At 36.5% G+C, this 19938-nt stretch overlaps 1 long non-coding RNA gene across 1 annotated transcript; it reads left to right on the top strand.

The window, feature by feature from the left end:
- Window positions 1-8941: 8941 nt before the first annotated feature.
- Window positions 8942-12375, top strand: LOC140144420 (uncharacterized). The gene is made up of 3 exons (XR_011857889.1): window positions 8942-9241; window positions 11148-11230; window positions 11643-12375. It is a non-coding gene; the product is annotated as an uncharacterized lncRNA (long non-coding RNA).
- Window positions 12376-19938: the final 7563 nt, after the last annotated feature.

Here is a 19938-nt window from a genome sequence, read left to right on the forward strand (position 1 = left end):
AAAAACATCTTGCCACTAAACATTACTATTTTGTCAAATTTGCAAAAGATGGTTGCTGAAAAATGAAATTTCAAGCAGATTATGGTTTAACATTGATATTAGCAGCTAATCATGTACTGTGGGCCAGGCTATACTTCAACTTTTATGGACATTCTGCAGTCAAGCCAATAATTCTGAAGAGTTATTGGCTTGACTACTGCAAAATTACCAGCATCTTGCATTAGATGAATGAATGATAGAAGGTAATGTTTGCATGTTCAGATAGGGTTTTTAATTATCATCTCATGGCCTAAAATCATATTGTATACTTTAAATGGAGTATTTAAGTTGTTTTTTCCTAAGACATGGGTCTAACATGTCCATGTCTTACTTTTAACTTGTCTTCTGTAAACTCCAAGAAAAATGCATCTAATTGGGCTATTCAATTTAAAATCCAAACCAACCCTGTGGATGATTTAGCTAAAATATTCCACAGAGGGAGTATAAATTTTGAATAGAGTACACAAATACTCATTCCAGTTGTGGAAGACATAGGTAGGTAAAGCCATAAAACAGGGGGAGTATGTGTTTGAAAATGATTAACCCTGACCAATTACATTTTAAAAACATACCCCCTTGTGGAAGATATTTCCAAAATCTTCCACAGGGGTAGTGTGGATTTTAAATGGAATAGCCTATTGGTACTGTCTGATAAACATTGATGACCTGTTCAGCTCTGTTCAGCATCACCACATTGAAGTATATTGCAATAAAGTGTTCTTTTCCTTCTGTATGTAAAAAGAGTTTGATAATATCATGGTTAAAATGCTGCATATTTACCACAAAACCTAATATGTGAAGTCCTGATCAAGCAAAAGTGAGGGCAGTGTTGTTGCCAAAGTTATTTTTCAGTGTACCATTTAAATCCATATGTTCTTTATTGTTATAAATATCCTATAACTGTAACTTGGCTTTTTTTTTTACTTCAAATTAAAGCCTTAATGTACGATCTTTTTTCAGAATATACCTTTATTTTTTTCAAAACCGATTTTTTTTTGTTGGCATATTTGTAATACTTGCACATGTTCCAACTTCCTGTTTTGGTCCGACATATTATCATAATTTTTAGATTATGATAATATGTCATAACGATCGAATCGTAGTCTCCTCTGAAGTTAGTTTGGTTACGCCCTCCACGTGTGGAGTGAGCGTAACCAAACTGGCTGCGTAGGAAACTAACTCTGAAGCCGCACTCGCTGCCTAATCCAAATAGTGTGAGATATTTCGAGTGATAGAGGTGAAGTTTATGATGTTGTTTCTTTGCAAATTCCCAATGTTTTTCGCATCCAAATGTATTGGGAAATTTCATAATGATTGCATATTATCCTTTTGGAAGAAAAAAAGAAAAATCTAAATATTTAAAAAGATCGTACATTAAGGCTTTAAGCTGTGATGCAAAAAAAAAAATTCACAACATTGCCTACATTTTGCTTGGTTGGGTGACATTCAGTGTTCAAAATAAGGCAGGGCCAAAAGCCTGTGATAATCACTAAGGGGCCACTGATATGTTACCCTGCGGCCCACCCGGTCTGTGACATTTTGTCACCAAGTGTCACAAAAAGTGGACCATTGTAACAATAAAATGTCAGGCCAGTCAAAATTGATTTATAAGACCTGAAGATTTCAAATTCAAAAGCCCAAGTAGTCGTTGGGCAGGAAAAACCTCCTATGTGTCGTTGGCCCTTGAACATGTTTAAAGCAAAACCTCCTATGTAACCTGTTGGTAGTTTTGTTTTAAACATGTTCAGGGGCCATAAGCACATAGGAGGTTTTTCTGGCCCAACAACGAAGTGTCCATTAAAGTGGAAGAACCACTTTTGGTTCAAGTGACGGAGGGATTAGTCAAGGTTAAAATGTATCCATGTAAATTCTGTTCTGTCTGTCATCAAGGTAACAGGTGTAAGTGAGTTCTTCTATGGTGAACTGGCTAAGTGGGGCTTCCTGTTTAAAGATTATGGCTTATTTGGAGCACTGGTCACATTTCATGTAATGTATGCTGCATTTATTGTCTGGTATTTTATTCTGTATAATGAGCTATTTATTGGACAAAATCAGGTAGAATCCATATGTACTAAGTAGTGAGCTTGTAAAGAAATTTCAAATGAAAATCCAATTTTTATTTAGGACAAGTTTCAGCATGTAACATCTTCTTGATGAAGTTAGAAATTGCTACTAAATATGTCTTGAGGAGTATTGGGCTATTCCACTTGAAATCTATACACATCTGTGGATGACATGCATGACCTTAATCTTCCTCACAGGGAGTGTGAATGGGGTTACCTGAATGGATTACTCCATTTAAATTTACACCCCCTGCACACCGACATCGCCTGGCTAATAATTACTTTGTCAGCAGAGATACTAAAATAAATACCCGGGATCGATACACGTGAATTTGCTATGCACGAGTTTGATATGAGAAGAAAATCTTTGGATACCGGGGTAGAAAATGATGAATATCTCCCGTAAATGATTTCGTATAAAGAAACCAGATGTGGTTCCTTGCACTTGAATATATGTTTTGAACAGATATGATAGTCGTTAGCTTGCGTCTTGAGAGAGTAGCTTGCGCCTTGAGTCAAAAACTGACAATAATTCTGATTTATATGTGCCGAATTATATAGCGCAGTGTATAGGCCAATCGCGGAGGTAATCTAAAAGCATATGAACTATGGCGTAAAATGCTCGACTGACACACAGCGAGGTCAGTCACCGAGCTAATCGGGGCTATTGTCAGTAGCCTTAGTCAGATGTCCTTCGGCCCATTATGCGACTCAAAACTATTAAACAGGTCGATACAAATTGCAAAATGGCCATGCGTGGCGGTGGATTCAACCTACCATGGCGATTTCTGCCATGAAGATATCGGGGCGATGACACTGTGCCCTGTGTGGTAGATTAAGGTCATATCTTTCATAGGGGGTGTATCATGGATTTCAATTGGATTGAAATAACCCATAATTTGGACCAGTCCATTAGGATTTCTGTATGTATACATACAGGCAATATAGTCTTGTCTCAATTTAAGAGTAGGAATGAATGAATGGCATGCTGATAAAGCGCATTCCATCAAATGACCCCAATGCGCTGGACAAAATCTTACATTACAAGAAATTAAACTACACATAATATATGGAAAGAAACAAAATATACACAAATTTTGAAAAGATGAGATTTAGAGACTTGGAATTCCTGACATAAGAGTAGCGCCATGTTGGATCATGCAGTGGCAGATTCGAATCACATGCACTAGCCTAATCCCGCGCCTGTGGGGTATACACAAGCGTAGAAGGGCGATTTGTCCACATGCAGGTGACGCAACTGTGTAAATGCATTGATTCAAATCTGCCATTGCCAAATCCAACATGACGTTACTCTCAACTTAAGACGAGACGGTAATGATGGTTAAATGTGATGGGGATCAAGCAAAATCAGTCGGAACTCGGAAATGTTCAATTTTCTTATGGAATAGTAAAAAGCAGAAAACCCCATTGAAATTAAACAACCAGTTCCAAAGATATGAGCAATTAAAGGGTTTCCAAAACAAGAGGAAACAAAAGGAACTATTTCCTTTGTTTGGTTATATCTCAAAATCAGTATTTGCCAGTTCCAACTGATTTTGCTTGATCGCATCACAAATAATGATATGGTTCATATCAATCATATGATCATCTGAGTAACCAATCTAAATAGATTCCTTAAAGTTCAAGTTCAGTCACCTTATTTATACATATTATGTCATAATGTTATCACCAAGTGATGTACCTACATGAGTTCTTCCTTATTTCTATGAATTGTACTTTAAGCCTGATGTTCACGGTGTGTGCTTTGAAATGTGTCTTTGTAACTTAAAAAATGTGTTTCTTATCCTTCAGTCGGTATTGTTTAATGTTCTTCAAAGGAGGAGCAGCATGATGTGTGTATCTGTCAAACATATTTGGTATTTAAATTAATTTCATATTATTTTACCTATTGGTTAAAATGTGGCCTCACAGGATCAGTTCAAATCCAGACTTTGGTCATAGCTGCACTATGGAACCGTCTTTTAACCCCCTGAGCACTACCTGCCGATCTAACATTGCCTCTGATCGGTCAATTACATGATATCTTCACTTTAATCACCAATCAGAATGGAGCTTTGCAAATATTTCACCCCAATTTTTTTGTGTTGTGACATTTTTCTAACAATGTTGCTGATTGGTCCAATTGATAATGAAAACTTCTTTTTGGCCAATTGGCAGGTAGTTCTCATGGGGTTAAAAGTGGAGCTTGAGGGCACATACTGAAGTCGTAGGTAATTTGATATTGGAGAGATTGCGATTTCCAAACTTACATACCCAACACCCCTGCAATTTATTCAAAGTCACTCTCCTGTGACAGGATTTTGAATAGATTGCGCAGGTGTTCCATACGTACATTTGGAAATCGCAATTTCTCTATTAACTTGTAAAATAGGCTGAAAAAGACGTCCTCACATGAACAGTTAATGTACTGGTGCTGTTTACTGCCCATATCTTGGACAAGGTATTTGTTGCTGTCATCCCTATTTTTATATACCAATGATATGTACTGGGAACAGGTCTTAAAATTTTGTTGGATCATCATGCTCATACAGAAAATGTGGCACTAGTGCATCAAATGGGGGACCACACTCAGAATGGGTGTTGAATTACTAGCTTTCACGAAGTTCCAGAATGGGTGTCAGATTTGCTGAACCTAAAAGGTATCTTAATTAGGGTATCAACATTCAACATCCATATTATCTTCCTACCCTGCAAAAATAAAAATGATTTCTTTTTTGCAGAGTCTGAGAGACTAGGAATTGGGGTCATTTTATGGTCAGTGGGTTCCAAAAAGGTAATTTTCACTAATTTTTATACTTTCATAGTATCTGAATAGAAATAACCCCTTGTATGAGCATGGGATAAGGGATCCAGCAAAATGGGCTATTCCATTTAAAATCCACACTGCCCTTGTTGAAGATTTAGCTAAAGTCTTCAACAGAGGGAGTATGAGTTTTGATTAGAATGGACAGTTGGGTAGTTTCCATTTGAAATACTCACTCCAGCTTTGGAAGATATAGGTAAAGCCATATTAATACATGGGGAGTATGGGTTTCAAAATGATTAAGCCTGACCGATTACATTTGAAAAACATACTCCTTCTGTGGAAGGTATTTCCAAAATCTTCCACAGGGGTAGTGTGGATTTTAAATGGAATAGCCCGATACCAAGAACTTCCCCACAGAAATATTATGACAATCATGCAGTGTTTTTTGAAATAATTTACAAAGTAAAAGTGTTTCTTAAAATTTCAAAGTGTAATGTCTTTTAACTGACTGATTAAATGTTACGATGTGCTATTTTAGTTTGTCAAAGAGTTTAATTCTGAACCATCATGAAATATTTACTTCAGAGTAATTGTTCTATGAATAATTATTAAGAGTACATGATTACTTTGTACCTCTGCTGTTGAGTAATAAATGACAGAATTCGTAAAGATTTTTATGCATTTAAAAGCTTGTCTTTATTGAGCATTCTACTATACTTTTGTTATCTTGTATATTAATTAAGGTTCGTTCATACTTCACTGCATCTGCGATGCGTTACCGATATAGCAATCACATTCTGCCGCAACTCATCGTCATAACGCACTGCATGTCCTGTTGAAATGAATTTAACTTATGCTATATCGCAATGCTGTAGTTTGGGAAGGGACTGAAATACGGGCATCGCAATGTGGTGGAAGTCTGAACCAACATTTACCCATCCACCAATTCACCATAATCCAGCATGTTCCCACTTAGTTTAGTTAGAAGAAGGGGCTATGATACACCCTCGGAAATCAACTTCTAATCTTCGTCTGTAGATTAGAAAAATGTGTTTTCTTCACATTTTTTTCTGAACTACACATGTCGATTAGAAATTGATTTCCAAGCGTGCACCATAGCTAGCCCCTTCCAACTCAACTAACTGGTTTCCACAAGTTGAAAGGGGGGTGTAGGAGCCATTTTTGCTAGAAAATGTGACATTCTGGACCAAATATTTCACTCTCACCTCCCCCCTTCCGAAAATCTGACAAGCGGGGGTCACCAATAAATTACCCTTGCTCTTTCACTTTTCTTCAACAGATGGCTATGTTATTCAAGTGCAACAGCAAGAGATGCAACATACGCCCAAAAACGCACATTTAACATTTTGAAGATTTATAGCAATTTGAAGACGGACACATTCAATCGGGCCCAAGACACTCCGGAGCTACAATCCCGGTCAAAATTGTTCGAACACTTGATTTGATTTGATTTGATTTGATTCGACTCGATTCGGTATCTCCATATTGCACATACAATGATACAACAATACAAGGTAAATAGATATAAAATGCATTAAGATAAATAACATATAATACACATAAAAAACAAAGCAAGCAGATATCACAGGATAGCCCTGTAAGCCCAAAGGCTTATTTCCGAAGGGGTCCTTTATACATAGAAGGGCAAAAAGGCATAAATAAAAACAACAACACACAAATAAATATACGTGGGGGTATCCAAAAGTTTTTGACATCACCCAGAAGTGAAAGAGCTATATCGATAAAATTTTGTCAGTGTAATCACTGGTCCTTATGTACACTATTGTCCAAAAATGGTCTCATAAGTATGTTTACTTTCTTTACAGGTGGCGCTAGATGGGCAGTAGGCGCATAACCTTTTCATGATAAGATGCTCCACTCCGGGTTCATGTTAAAGTGTTCGAACAATTTTGACCGGGATTGTATTGGCGATGTCAAAAAAAATGTCTAAAATTTGGTTTTAGCTGATATCTTTAAAACAGAAGCAGGTATTACCCTCAAATTTGGCATATTTTATCACAGTCATATGTTTTATATTTTGTATAACGGACAGCACAATATTTAATAAATTAAGGAAATTATCAGTAAAAACGTGAAGCAAACCATGTAAATCTATGTGAAATTTGTCCACTTTGAAGTGTGTTTTGCCTATCAATTTAGAATGAGTATTTCTAATTATGATAATAGACCACGTTTGATATTTAATGTTCAAAACAAATATTTGTTCATCGGAAATATATATTCAATTGCCTTCAATTTAATAAAAATGCAATATTCATTACCCGGTACCGAACTTTATGCTAAAGAGATCACCAATTGAGCAGTGTTTACAGAACGGTAAACATGCGTATTCGTTTTTACACGCTTTTCAATGAGAAATGAACTTTGCTGCTTGGATGATGTATCTTCAGTAGATAGCAAACCATTTACATGTAGGCCTACGTTTACTTGCTATAGGGGCAAAGTGAGCAAAATTCCAGGTTACAACTCTAATGATCTTACTTTTTCGCAAGATGACCTTACTATTTCTGGGCCCACCTACTGATAATGATATCATGCAGAATGGATAAAGAGGCTATTTACTAGCTTTTACTACTGATATCAGTGTGGATGAAAGGCGCCATGTCACTGGATCTGGATCGATAACGTAAAAGCAACAAGTTATTTTTCATTACTTTATTATATTTTATGTTTCTTTAAACTGTTTTCAGTGCATTTTCCCTCTTTTGACATTATTTTTACGTTATTTTAGAATATTTCCTAAAATTTTGGGTTAGTTTAGAATATCATTGATAAATGTTGTGTTATTTCTTGTTATTTTGTATTATTTTGTGTTTTTTTATGTTAAAGAAAGAAAGAAAAGAAAGAAGGAAAAAAAGAATGACAGCAAGAAACAAAGGAAGAACTAGAGCAACTGTGCCCTTTGCAAGGGCACGAGGTAAGTTAGGCGGATGATTGCGACGATCTGATCAAGCAGCAAACTGTACTGGATAGTATTCATTTTAATAAGACTGTTTCATTCATTGCCGTTATAGGCCTACCTTGATCGTGGAAACTGGTATTTTGAAAACTTGAGCTTTGACCTCTGTATGACCCCCTTAATGACCTTAAATGAATTTAAATTTTTTTAAAACATGTTAAGAATGTCATAAGGATCGTTGCATTTAAATTTCAGCTCAATTGAAGCATTTTGAAAACTTGACCTTTGACCCCTTTATGACCCCGTAATGATCTTAAATAAATTTTAAAACATTTTAAACATGTTTATAATGTCATAAGGATCATTGCATTTAAATTTCAGCTCAATCAAAGCATGTTTGGTTAAAATGACCTTTTTTGACCCCTGTGACCCCTTGGATGACCTCTGACTTTAAGCAACCCATAACTTTTGTAGCCAGCTACCCAATCAGTAGCGTAGCCAGCAGGGGGGGGGAGGGGGGGCAGAGTGCCCCCTGACAAAAAAAATGAAAGAAAAAGTGCCCCTCTGACAAAAAATGAAAGAGAAAATCAGGAGGGCAAAGGAAAAGAAAAAGGGCAAGGAGCCCCTTTTCTAGCAAAATTCAGGGCCAAAATAGAGTAAAATACAAAATTTTTGCGCGCTACGCGCGCACATTGTAACAGTAAAGCCCTTTTTAAGCCGGATAATGGCCAAAAATAGTGTAAAATACCATTTTTTTCGCAGTACACGCGCACATCATCCCAATAAGGCCCTTTTGTATTGTATGATGCAACTGCAATGGTTTTCGTCTGTGCCCCCAAAAATTTATTTTGCCCCCCCTGACCAAGAAAGCTGGCTACGCCCCTGTACCCAATACTGCTTGTGAGTGAGTTTGGTCGAAATCCGATAAAGGATGTGGATGTAGTAGCAAATTGTGAGAAGAAGAAAGAAGAAAGAAACCGCAAGAAAGAAATAAGTTAGGCTGCCCGCCTAACTTAAAAATATAGGGAGGAAAAGAGGGCTCAGGTAGTCTGTGGTGTGCGTCAAATCTTTGGAACTCAGTTGTGACGAACTCCGAAATCGGAGTAACTCCCCATGTACATGGTCCATCGCTAGTCTCCTACACAGCCAGTTTGCGTCGGTCTGACACTCGTCGATCCTCCTAACAAACAGTCTGCAAAAGAGCACATATAACGACTCTTCTGATTGGTGCCCCGTATTTCGGGTGCCGGAAGTGACTGTTGACCTGATCAATTTGATCTGACCTTTGAACAGCTGATTGATTTCGTTCGCCGCAGCACCGTAGCACGATCTGTCAACGCGAGCAGATTTGATTGAAAATTGACCGAATTTTCAACATCTATTTGGTAATTTTGAGCACCTTTTCATGAAAGAAAATCTCAAGACGAGAAAGTAAGTACTTAACGAACTGATTTCTGTTGATTTTATTGATACAGCTCGACAGGCCAGGTCCATTGAGTCCAGTCTAAAATCCCTGCAATCTCTGCATACATCCTCCTGTACATTACAATGTTTACATCATTTGTACATGGCATACATACTATTACACTGGAATATTATAAATATATTATAATACTAGCCATTGCATGCATGCATGATACTCTACATACTGATTCTGTCTGATGGCATGGCGTTTGGAGTACATGAGTAAACCTTTGACGAGAGTGTACATCACAAAATTTACTCAGCTCAGCTCAGTCAGTCATTTTTTATTACCGTTGGAACACACTTGTCTGATTGTTGTCTGGAGAGGTGATCTGCTGATGTGGAGTCAGTGGAAATTTACAAATTAACTTTGTGCTGTACATAACACATTGTTAGCTCAGACTTTACAACATCACGGTACGTACGCGCTCATCAAACTTTGATTTACTGCAAGTGCAACATATATTATACTTATAGCACCATTGCAAGGCAGCAGTGCACCAGGTTCGGGATGAAGTGTGAGGTGACTGCGGCCTTCATACAGTGTTAATTTATAAACATTTGATTGTGTGTGTAATTACACAATACACATGAACGCTTGTACGAGAAGTCTAGCTTCGAATTTGTCACAGATAGCTTCACACTATTTAAAGACGAGTCCTGAGCTATCAAAATCTAGTACTTAGAAATCAATGGCTAGGGAAGCTGTAAGTAAACAAAGCCGATCACTGCTGGAGATCGTATCAAAATGTTGCTAAAATTGCAGTTTGCACTTCAATTAAATATTAGACAGGCAGCATTTCCTTAAAATACACAGTTGACTCAATCAAATTTTAACTTGCATCAAAATCAGCAGAAATATTACATGTCAATGCTGATCGGCAGATCCACTGAAATAATGATAGCAAATGGACTCGAGCATCGAGCGTACAAAGCTGTACATGTAAAACTATTGTGTGCAAATTTGAAGCTAGAGTACTCAAGTAAGTAGTAAGCAAACGTTACTGTCTCGATTCTCGAATGGTACAAATCCTGGTCCCATGGGAGTATGGTGGGGATTTTTTTTCACATGTGAAGTCCCCGATTTTGGCATTCTGAATCTAACTCAAAATTAGTTAAAATAATATCTCAGTATCATTTTTGTTTGGAGATAAATAGGATCAACCGATCATTAAATGGGATATCGTATCGTCGGCCAGATATTTTCGATATCGGTATTTGATCGGATATCAGTTCAAAAAAATTTCCAATTATTTTTGTTTGCAAAGTTTTCTGCAACTTTGAAGAACCACTGGACCTATTCTGAGGTGCTAGCACAGTTAATTTGAAGAAAAAAATTGGGAACAAAATTACGCAAAGATTACAGTTTGTTATCCAATATGCAAACTATCAACAAATGTTCACCTCTTAGCTCTTCATCTATTACATAATTATTATAAATGCATGGAAAATCGTAATTGTTTCCAATTTTTTTTTTTTTTTAATTTTGGCTGATCTTAGCACCTCCGAATAGGTCCAGTGGTTTTCAAAGTTGCTGGAAACTTTGGAAAATTTTTTAAATTGAATTAAAAAAAAAAGAATTTTTAACTGATATCTGATCGGATCAGATATTGGCCGATATTATTTACATCGATATCCAATCGGTAGACAGTTCTGCCATGTCGGTTGAGGCCTAGAGATAAATCAGGTTTAGCTAGCTCAAGTTGAGTGCCGGTTAATATACCATATCCAATTAGAGCGCCAGCTCAGGGCACAATTTTTAGCAAACATGAGGAATTGGTAAATGGGGATATACTTATTTTATGATGAAAACATCATTTGTGAGAAAAAACTGCCATTTATTAAATCATTAATTTGTGTATTTGGTTTGCAGTTGACATTTGATGAACAACAGTAATGGAGATGGCTTGATGCAACACGATTTTGGGTTTCTGACAGACAATGACCTGTTACTTTGTAAGTAGAAACATGCTTAATGTCAACTCATTTTTTCCTTTAGAATCATGCCAACAGCAAAACACCATAGAGTATATTGGTGAAATTAATTAAGAATGGTGGAATATAAATAAGCCTAGATAAGACAAGCAACTTAAAAACTGGAAGAGGCTACATTACCCTAAACAATCACAGAAAGGCTTGAAAATGTGAAAAACATAATCTATGGCAGCACACTAAAATGGCTCTTTTATTTGCTTTTGATTTGAAAGAAAAAATACTAAATCCCCATAATGTCACTGATTCAATGATACGTAAACATGCATGAGACGTCTCAGCACTCACTTTATTGGTGAATAAATCTCCATGCAGACATTTATCAGACCCATTTAATATATTATGTTTAATTGTTATTATTGTCTTACATATACAGGAGCATGCATGATGATTTGGAAATTGGACCTTGTGATGGCCACCTTGGACATAAATAGCGAACAACCGATTTTTGAATCAACAGACAGAACTATTATTGCTGATTATTCAGTGGATTATGTAGCCTACTGATTTGTCACATACTTCTCAAATAGCAATTAGATGTAAAGTTACAGCATTCAGCAATTGAGAAAAATCAGACAAAAACACTTGTTTGGCCTGTATGAAAATGAATTGTGCAGAAACACAGAACACAAAATGATTGTGTTCATGGAGAACAAAACTAAAAGGGTTCCAGTATTACTCTAAAAATTACATAAACAATGTACACATGTATAACAGTCAAAGATTATGACACAGGAATTTGATTTAATACAGGGCCTCTGAAAGAACTGCAGTCAGAAAATTTAATTTTTGAGTACCGTAATTAATTTTGCTACAAAGAAATTAAAAAGGTGTATGTTGTTACGTGGTAAAGCATCTGTCACTTACTTTTTAATTTTGAAAATCAACGGTTTGGTTCAGGAACCAAACTTGGAACAATAATTAAAGTTCAGAGAGTACAGTTCTGTATTTAAGTGTTGTTTTTGTTTTTATTTTTTTGGTTTTGGAGTGTCCCTGTACTAGAGCTAAATGCTAGGATCAGTCTTCATTGACATTTAAAACAAAAGATAAGAAAAATAAGGCCCCAGTGTTTTTGCAAAGCTATAATTCGGTGTGTTCATGTCATACTCTATTAATGATTTCAAAATGCATTTGTATCCATTTTGAAATCATTAATAGAGTATGACATGAACACATTATATATAACTATTTGCATATTAAAAACACTAGGGCCTATTATTTTTTCTTCTTCTTTTTAAATATCAACCATGAATGATCCTAGCATTTAGGCCTAAAAATTGTTTGATTGACATTTGAAAAATTAGGGTAGGTCGGTCAGCATTTTTTCCCTTTTTTTTCTTCTTTTTTGCACCCGCTTTTTAAGCTGTAAATTGCGTATGATAAAGGCCTTGGAACTTTAAAAAAAAGGGTTGTTTATTATTATTTTTGTAGGGTGTTTAAGTTTAGGGTCGCTCGGGTTACGCCAATCAAACAAAATATTAAGGAATTAGCTATAGGGTCCAGGGATAAAAAAAAAAAAAAAAAATAAATAACTAAATAAATTAATTAAATGTTTTTAAATAGCCCGACGGGCCACATGGAGATAAAACCCAATAGCCCAATGGAAAATTTGGTAGGCATGGCTATCGGGCTATCGCTTATTCCAACCCCTTCAACTTGCAGTTTCTTGTATTCACAGTTTCAAACATTTACAGCCTACGGGACAAAAACATTTTTGCAGGCAAAAATAAAACCCATGATCTTTCATGATTTTTATTTTTGCCTGCAAAAATATTTTTGTCCCAAAGGTTTTTAGGATTGTATATTAAATTGCAGACCACGATGATGCATGAAAAGAGTACCCTTTCCTGCAGATTGTTGCTCGATGATGACAACACATTTATTCTGAGTAGTTCCCCAGGTATTAACACTGAAGCAAATTCAAACAAACTAAAATAATTATGCTTGTAATTATTATTCTTTCTTTCCATTGTTACACATACAAAGTCATGAAATACAAAGTCATGATTGTTATTAAATGCCATTTGTAATTACCAACAGTATTACCAGTGTTTGTGTTATCAAATATAATTATAGTTTCTTTCAATATAGTGTATGAAAAGTAAATCTTCAGATACCATGAAAAGAGGTTGAATAAAATGTATTTTTTATATACCATGGTCATTTATAAGTCAGATTATAGTCATTCATCTCTCATCAAGAGGTGGAAATTACACATTTCATGTAGACCTCAAGGCCATCTATTGCCACACAATGAGTTAGTGGAAGTATTTCATAGGGTATGAAAATACTTGCATTTTTCTGACAATAAGTTGAGCTGTGAACGGATGTAAGAATGGCCAGATGATTTTGCTGTGAATTTTGTACCAATTACATGCTATTAAGGTGCACTGAAAGTGGTACTATGGTGTAATTTAAAGAGTTCATAGTGGTGCACTCATTGGAGATTTGAGAATCACTGAATAAACATGATTCTCAGCTTCTGTCTATCCAGTCTAACAAAGCTTCATAATATCAATCCTTATTCATTTGTTGCCACAGTTCACTGCATAAATTTAGTTTCTAAATTGGAATGTGTTAAATTAAAAGTTGTTTGTGGAATGCTTGTTGCCACACCAGTGTACATCAGACTAATAATGCAGAATGTGGAACCTCATATTGCTGACTCCCAGGTGGCTTCTGTAAGTTTCCCAGGCTTGGTCAACCACTCGGCTTACCACCTCAACCTGTAAATTTTAAAGGAAAAAGAATAAAATATTTTTATTGTTTAAAATCAAACAATTTTTGTGGTAAATTGAAAATGATACACTGTGACTGGTCACATACTGGTTGCAGATCAGGTGGACTGTAGGTACATTTTTATAGCTAGTCAAACTTTAAAAATTACCCTCCCAACATTTGGTTTACTCAGTGGCATTCATTTGTAAACTTAAATTGTTTCCCAATTTTGGAAAAATCTCAGTTTCATAATATCAATCCTTATTCATTTGTTGCCACAGTTCACTGCATAAATTTAGTTTCTAAATTGGAATGTGTTAAATTAAAAGTTGTTTGTGGAATGCTTGTTGCCACACCAGTGTACATCAGACTAATAATGCAGAATGTGGAACCTCATATTGCTGACTCCCAGGTGGCTTCTGTAAGTTTCCCAGGCTTGGTCAACCACTGGCTTACCACCTCAACCTGTAAATTTTAAAGGAAAAAGAATAAAATATTTTTATTGTTTAAAATCAAACAATTTTTGTGGTAAATTGAAAATGATACACTGTGACTGGTCACATACTGGTTGCAGATCAGGTGGACTGTAGGTACATTTTTATAGCTAGTCAAACTTTAAAATTACCCTCCCAACATTTGGTTTACTCAGTGGCATTCATTTGTAAACTTAAATTGTTTCCCAATTTTGGAAAAATCTCAGTAGGTCAGCCCCATAGAACAGGGTTTTATTTTTTTCGTCACCTATTTTAAAATCAAACCTCCTTTGGCCTACCAAAAAAACTTTGCCCCCCCATTCACCACCCTGCGGTACATATAAGGGGCTGTGCAATAATTATGAGCCCTGGAGGGTAAAATTGGGGTGCTAGGAATTTTTAGCACACATTCATGTGGCGCCTTTTAAATAAAACGCTCTAAAAGGCTTAGGAAAACAGTACGAAATACATAAATATTCCTGCTTGCTGCGCCATAACATGTATCTTGTAAATTAGGATCCCAAAATTTGGCATGCGGCCATGCGCAAGGGGGGGGCAAATAATTTTGGCAGGTTGAGAGAGGGTGGGGCAAGCAATTTTTGGCGAACTGCTCGGAAATTTTACCCTCCCCGGCTCATAATTATTGCACAGTCCCTAATTATTGCACGGAAGGTCATCAGTTCACTCATCCTCCAGACATGCTCCAGAAGACATGCAAATGCATTTGCATGTCTTCTGGAGCATGTCTGGAGGACAGTGGAGGATGATTTGAACTAATGACCTTCCATGCAAGCACCTTACATGTACACCCATCGAATGTGTGTCATCGGCCCTCAGACTGTAGGATTCAATTCATGTAAAGCTCCTAGTATAAGGGGCTGGCATTTTCTTCAGAAGGGGGGTCCCAAATATGTCAGTGACCAGAGTCAATTTTTTATGACCCCCCCTATCGCAGCCAAAACTTTTTAACAACCCCCTTATCTTGGGTCAAAAAATTTTATGACCAACCCCACCCCCACCCCCTTCCACCTACACGCACTCAAGACAAATCATTCATTGCCGGAACTAAAGCGGAGTGCGCCAAAGGCTAAGAGCGATGAAGATGCGTGAAGTGCATAAAAATTTGCATTATATAGCTATAGATTGTATGCACATTTTGATTGTGAAGTTAATAATGCAAAGACGCAGCGCGCGTGAAAATTTTAGTCGCCAGCCCTTAATAATTCTACAAACCCCTATTTTGGGTGTTAAAAAAATTATAACCCCCTATTTTTGGTCTAAAAATTGTATGACCCCCCAAGTATATTTGAGACCCACCCCTTCCGAAGAAAATGCCAGCCACCTAATTATTTAATTAAATATAAATATCCTCACGTCACTTTTAAGCTTTCTTAGATCAGCACAATGCCCTGTGCTGTCTCTGTCGCGATCGTGCTTCAGCTGTCTGCCGCGCCGGTCACGGTAAATCCATACAAATTGTATCCATAAAGTGTCACTCGGATCGCCACACAGCATTTTAATTATACTTTCTTTTGTTCATGTTTAGCACCTTGTTTGTTTACATAAAATCCTCGTAAACAACCGTAAACAGTTCCCGGGAAATCCCCCCGTAATACACTGCAGCCAGCTGACGAACGGCTTCCGGGGTTAAATTACGTCATGGTATCTTGACCAATAAGCCAAATCGGCATTAGAAGTTTGCAATGCATTGTGGGACAGTTTTTGCATTTTTAGGACACTTTGTCCTTTGACCTATCAGATATATTGGTTTTGTGCATACAAAATAATTTTAAAAAGTTTTACTAGAATAAAACAAATCCAAAAAATATATTTGTTGTATAAATTAATTATTTAAATATTTTTAATGATAACATTTTTACAATAATAGATAAATAAATAATAATTAGAGAAATTTCCCCGATATGTCAGAGGTCAAAGTGTCCTAAAAGTGCTCTCAAAAACCGGAAGTCACAATGGCGATTGGGCTTATTGCGAACGATGTTATAGACCTTTTTCCCTCTTTCCCATCATGCACTATTCCAGGGGGGTATGAGTGTCGCAAAATACATCATCTCCCCGGGGGAGTACAGAGTTATGTTCATCACATTCTGGAATACGGACATTTCGACTGGTGCCTTCATCACAAAAAAGGAATCCCCGATAATGATGATAATGGCGCCACCGTCACTAATACCTTTCGGGGCAAAAACAACATTTCTATGCCTTATGGACATGGTGTATTCACCCAAAAAGTTTCCTGTTATTGAAACCTAACTTTGCATACATTTTATAGACCTAATGGTGAAAAACTGATGACGGGACACGCAGTGATATTTTACCGGCATCCGTTTCACTTTTTTTCGGAGTTGAAAATAAAACGAACACAAAATCTCTTACACAGATGTTCTGCATCGCTCTGTAACTGCATCACTCGTGTATTCAATTATTGCATAATTAGTAACATCGATGGCCTTTACGATAATCCGCATATATGGAATCAGTATGCCCATATTAAGACAAAATAATTGCAAAGGCCTGGTAAAGACCATCGGATGCACACGATCTATGAGGTTGATGAACTACGTCATACCCCCCTGGAATAGTGCATTGTGGGATAGAGGGAAAAAGGTCTATATCAATTGCGTGACTTGACACTCAGAATCGACTGTCCAATCACAATCACGTAGATCCTTCAGTTTCCCAGACTGTATGTTCGTGATAGCCACATACAGTCTGGCCGCGAGACTAGGAGGGTGACGCTGACCGTAGAAGCCGGAACCAATCAGCATGGTTCTTTAAAAAAAAGTGGGCGTGGCGGCATTGTTGACCTGGCTGGCTTAACCTTTGACCAGATCAGTGCCTGCCGATATATCGATTTCGAAGTCTTTTAAATCGTGATTGTAATCATAAAGTTGCAAGATCCTGCTGTGAATTTGCATTGTGGTGAAGTTCTTACCGGGAGTCGCGGCAATGATGATATTTTTCTCAGACTGTCATGACTGTTACAGTTGTAAGTTGAATTGTGTTAGCAATGGCATGATGCCAGACAGACAATGATGAATGAATATGGGTACAACAAACCGTTCAAACCCAAGGGAACGTCCATTATATATGAGCCTTATATGGAAGTCACCACTTGACTTCGATTATTCGGTGGTATCAAAAGCCACAAGTACTTGAGTAGGGCCTACCATCACCCACGGTTAGCTGACATTATTTTAGCAGATTTAAAAATAAATAAAAATACATTTATTATAAATGAAAATGAATCATGATATTATGATTTTAAAAAAAAATATAAAAAAATACAGGAATTATTAGTGCTAGAGATTTATCATGTAAAATAATAAACAAAGTCGTCATTTTAATAAATCATGACAAACTTATAAAATTAAAATCATGCTACTATGCTAGCCTACAGTACCATCTAAATAAATTTAAATTAATTCATGAATGATAAATAAATGAAAGTTACCTGAAGAAATTAACAAAAATAATGACATAAACAAATAATATATTATACTTAGCTGTACAAATAAACGAAAAGGCCTATAAAAAGAAAAAGATAAAGAAAAAATCTGAAATGAATTCAGTGTAGGCCTACTTTTTAATTGTATTTTTACAAATTTAAAAATAAGATGATGATATTAAATAATAAATAGTAATAATAATTTTAGGTCTAGTAATAATAAATAATAAATAATAAATAATAACAATAAAAAAATAATGATTAATATTTATAATAATAATTTAATAATATAAATAAAAATAACAATAATAGATAATATAAATAAATAATAAATAATAATAAATAGTAGTAATATAATATTTAAAAATAATATTGATTACAAAAAAACATTAAAAAAAAACATTCATCCCATTTATTTTAATCGTGTTATTTTTAATAATATTATCAAACTTATTTCTCCACTGAAAATTATAAAATAACTGTAAACAAAATAACTAAATAATAACTAAATATTAATTGAGTGACAGCCAATCGATTAAAACCCATCATAAACATCCAGGCATCCATTGCCAAGACAGCATAAGAGGATTAGGTAAATAATAACAAAGAACTAGTATTATAATAATAAAGGACGTTCCCTTGGGTTTGAACGGTTTGTTGGGTACAGGTAAGTAAGCTTAAAAGTTAAACTTTTAAAGGCTCCTTTTTTTAGTACCGGTAACGGTATAAAGCCTAAAGGTCCGTTCATACTACCACAGCATTTGCGATACGTTAAGAGGAAAGAGATAAACAGAGAAAGTACCACCAGTCAAAGTCCCCGTGTATTGTATGGTGTAAGTTCTCGCATATTCATGAGGGCCGATTGTTCGATAGTGCCGTGTCTAACTGACAATCACGCCAGCGCTGCGTGCCTTTAGAGCGTTGCGTGCTTTTGCGATTACGCGATAGACCATGAAAATATGCGGTAATTGCGTAGCAGTCTCGCCTGTCGCATTTCATGGAACAATCGGCCCTCATTATCGGATGAGGCGCTGGACTTTGACTGGTGGTACGCGCTCTGCTGATATATTGATTACTTCTTGCCGCAACTCAACGCAACTCGTCGCATTTCCAAGTTAAAATGCATCGCAAAGCAACGCATCGCAAATTGGGTGGTATCAAATTCAGTAAACCTTTGACGAGCGCGTATTTTAAGTACACATCGCGTATTTACTGCGTTGGACGCACTTGTCTCTGATTGGCTGCTGAGGTAATCTGCTGTTGCCGAGTGGAAATTTATGAATGAACTGTGCGCCGTACGCGTTGTTAGCTCCGAATTTGCAACATCACGGTAGTCGCGCTCGTCAAAGGTTTGCGACCTTTAAACCCACAGAGAGCGTACCACCAGTCAAAGTCTCCGCATCACCCAATAATGAGGGCCGATTGTTCCATGAAATGCGACAGGTGAGACTGCTACCGTGTATTTTCATGAATGCAAAAGTACGCAACGCTCTATCGCGTATACGCGAAGGCACGCAGCACTAGCGTGATTGTTAGACACGGCATGATCGAACAATCGGCCCTCATGACTGCGAGAACTTACATCATATAAATTATAATACATGGGGACTTTGACTGTTGATACGTACTCTGTAGTACTCTGTGCTTAAACCGCATAACCTGGCTACAACAGGTCCACATAGAAGTACAAAGTAAATATGCCTAGACCTCGGAAACTGGAGGTATGAGAATAATCATTTCAGTGCTTGTGTAAATGCTTCATTGGCGTGCCAATTGCTGCACGAATTGTACGGTAAGCGATGTCTTCCAACCATTGGATCAAGAATGAATTTTTGGGTTAGGGTTAGCTTAGGGTTAGGGAATACATCGCTTACCGAATTGTACTTGCCGAGTTTGTACTTGCTTTAGTTTTGAGCTAAAAAGTAATCAAAATCTGAAGAAAAATGTGCTAAAATTGTTTAAGGGGGTACTACACCCCTGCCCAATTTTGTGCCTATTTTTGCATTTTTCTC

This window comes from Amphiura filiformis, unplaced genomic scaffold (genome assembly GCF_039555335.1).
Source record: "Amphiura filiformis unplaced genomic scaffold, Afil_fr2py scaffold_54, whole genome shotgun sequence".
Taxonomy (NCBI): domain Eukaryota; kingdom Metazoa; phylum Echinodermata; class Ophiuroidea; order Amphilepidida; family Amphiuridae; genus Amphiura; species Amphiura filiformis.